Below are 3,376 nucleotides of genomic sequence, written 5' to 3'. Positions count from 1 at the left end.
ACAAATAGCCGTAAACTGGTTGAGAAAAATCTTCCAATCCATCCTGGCGGTAGGAGAACTACCAACAGCATGGCAAGAAACAAAGGTGGTTTTCATTCCCAAGGCAGGGAAGGCCACTCACACCACAGCAAAGGATTTTAGGCCAATAAGCCTAACATCATTCCTGCTTAAGAGCTTTGAAAGAATGATAAGCCTACACATAAGGGCCACCGTAGACCCGTCACAAATATCAGAAGCACAACACGCTTACACCAAAGCACTATGGGCAAAAAAACCGTTTTTGGTGCATAAACTCTAGTTTTTAAGATATTGACTTGAAACTTTTTTTGGTGTATTATTTAAATTTAAACAAAATTTTGGTTTTTGTTTTTTTTTTTAATTTGTCCACCGCACAGTGGTTAAAAATACATTTTAAAATAAGTAATTATTATAAATTATAATTTTAATCCTATTTGGTGTTACATTATAGAAAAAAACCGGTAACATATTTGGGATCCATTGTTACATTTGAAGAACACTGAAAAAAAATTCGATTAATTTTTTTTAATAACTCAACAATTTTAACTTACTCTTTTTATTTTTTCCTTGTTTTTTAGTTTTCAATATCGTCTGGTACCTCTTCCTCTAATTCTATTTCAAAAGTGTCACTTACATCATCGTTACAATTTTCTTCATCTGTGTCTTCTGTGCCTGGGGATATGATTGGCGAATCCAAAAGATCTACAACCTCTGCTGGCAGAGGCATCCGGTTGGTTTTTGTTGAGCAAAAACTAGATAATAGGGGATCAGACGAATCCATAGCTCTGTGAAAAACATCTGACATATTGTCAACCCGGCTACATTTTCTGGCATGATCTTTTCTGTCAGCCTTAAAAAGTTTGTGTCTTGCTTCTGATGCACTTTCTGCTAAAGAGCCAACAGGAACAATCGATTTTTCAATGATTATGTATCCATGTACTAAAACTTTGTGCACTGTTGGCGACATGGGGTACCAAAAGTAATTAGCCATATACATAGAAAAAGTTTCTGAACAGAATATTTTGAATTTTTCCGAATCTATAGGGTAATGACAATTTATGGCGATCAGAATTACATGTAGGCGCTGAATCAAACTGTGATCTATTCCTAATATAGAGGACAATAATTTTGGGTTGGAGAATGCCCGCCTCGCCGTATTTCCGTCATTTGTATTGCCACTGCCGTTTTGTCTCGGCTTGTCCACATGAAGCCCCATATCATTCCAAAACGCTGCTTGAACTTTATGTTTACGTGCCTCCAATTCGATTTTGTCATTTCCCTTGACATGCCACTTTCTAAGCTCAATTCTGTACGATATTTTGAGCAAGAATTCAAAAAAGCGGATCCACGCATGAAGGGAACTTAATCCATATTGATCCGTATGTGGCTTCATATCAAACGTTTTGGAGTTAAAATCAGTAATAGTAAGAAGCTGGGTGGGCTTTGCCCCACACATTGGACACAACTGACAGGATTTCGTTCCTGTTAATATATTTAACACCTTGCCGTCTATAAGTGTCAGGTGCCCATCAAATTTTACAAAAATTTCGGCTGATTGATAAGGATGCACGTATATATCCAGGTTTTTAATCTGATTGTCCAAGTTTTCATTTTCTTTTAATATAAGAGACGTTGTTTCTTTTACGTAAGCAATTTTCACAGGACGGCAAAATCTTATGGACTGAGGCGATTTATTTAACCAAATGACCCTTTGTTTCTGATCTATCATTTTTATAGGAGTCATTGATGTAACAAAAAGAGAATCATCTAAAGATTGACCCTCTGCGATGCTAAATTTTTGTTTGTATAAACTGTGACCAGTAGACCCATCAAAACCGTAGCTAAAAATAAGAGTACAATGAGTAACATCTGAAAGTACTTCACAAACTTCCTTTTGCATCAGTAATATTCGTGAAGCGGTATGGTTCAATAAGTTTTGCAAGGAAACTTTGGCTTCATTTTCGGTCCATGCTATTCCAGCAGGTCTACATTTTAATTTCTCCTCAGCTATTTTCGAATAAGGGGGGTAAATATCGCAGCCATGTTGTTTACTAATTTGTTTTACATTTATGTATTGCTGCTTAGTAAATCCATTTTCCATAAAAAAAGCGAATGCCTTTTCAGAAGTTATTGGACTCGGAGCCAGCGATTCAGTTCTATCACTTTTTTTAATAATTTCATTTTCTGTTGATTTTCTGGCGGAAATGTTAGCAGCGTGTAGTAACAAAGGAGTTGAATTTTCATTTTCTACCGCAAGTTCAGATGCCAACTTTATTTTGAGTCGTTTACCAGCAGCTTCATATGACAATTTTGGACGACCACCTTTCTTCTGTGGGGATTCATTTCTATCAGAAAGTATAGTCATATTACCGGCTAGCCACATAGCGTGTTTTTGTCTAAATCGCTTTATGTTTCGGCAGCATCGAGGCAAATGTTTATTTATGTAATTTATAAAGTTAGTAATTTTAGTTGATATTGTTTTTATTATTGTTTCATTTTGATGATCGGCATTCAATTTGTCGAATATGTAAGTCTCCAATGCTTCTCGCGAGCGTTTGTTGCTTTCCCAAACTGCAAGAAGAGCCCCGTGACCAAACACATATGTCTCTACATAAACGCAAGTTTAGCGAAAAGGAGCAAAAATGAGCAAAAACGATTAGTTGTATGACAATAAGGACACTTTTGTAATCAATTTCTCGTTCTTACTCTTTTGCAAGTCTGTGCTATTAATAAGTTATACTCCACAAAACACAAACACAATTGTAAGTTCAAATCTATAAAGATACACATATAAAACAGTTCACAGGTGGACAACAAGACACATAAAATCAAATGTTTAAGCTAATTTGCATTAATAAATACCTTTGCAAGGAATTTCCATTTTCATATTTATTAAACTTTTTTTTCACAGAAAACAACAAGCACGTAAAGTTCGCCAATTTTTCGCGCCAATTTAACGACATAGCAAAGCCTCTCGAATAGCTGACTTTGTTGGAGTGGCAATACTACAGAGTTGCCACCAAAAATTTTTGGAGGGCGGTTTTTTTGAAATGAAGATGTCTAGATTCGATTAGTATGGGCCATTCATAAAAATTAATTAAGAAAATAAATAGGTTTATGCACCAAAATCGGGTTTTTTACCCATAGTGCAAAGGTAAGTCAACCGAATCGGCGCTACACTTGGTGGTAAACAGCATCGAGAAATCACTCAACATCAAGGAATACACACTGATCGCCTTCCTGGATATAGAGGGAGCCTTCAATAACGTGCTTCCCACTGCTATAACAGAATCTCTCACAGAACTAGGGGTTGAGCCGCCAATGGTGAGGCTAATCCATAAGTTGCTGATAAGCAGAA

General features: G+C 36.2%; 1 long non-coding RNA gene across 1 annotated transcript; it reads right to left on the bottom strand.

The window, feature by feature from the left end:
- Window positions 1–1,067: 1,067 nt before the first annotated feature.
- Window positions 1,068–3,157, bottom strand: LOC118878237 (uncharacterized). The gene is made up of 3 exons (XR_011605303.1): window positions 2,881–3,157; window positions 2,725–2,792; window positions 1,068–2,625 (listed from the first exon to the last, which is right to left on the bottom strand). It is a non-coding gene; the product is annotated as an uncharacterized lncRNA (long non-coding RNA).
- Between the last annotated feature and the right edge of the window lie 219 nt (window positions 3,158–3,376).

This window comes from Drosophila suzukii, assembly GCF_043229965.1.
Source record: "Drosophila suzukii chromosome 2 unlocalized genomic scaffold, CBGP_Dsuzu_IsoJpt1.0 scf_2c, whole genome shotgun sequence".
Classification (NCBI taxonomy): domain Eukaryota; kingdom Metazoa; phylum Arthropoda; class Insecta; order Diptera; family Drosophilidae; genus Drosophila; species Drosophila suzukii.
The sequence above is the reverse complement of the archived record's forward strand: the minus strand, read 5'-3'. Positions and strand labels throughout refer to the sequence as shown.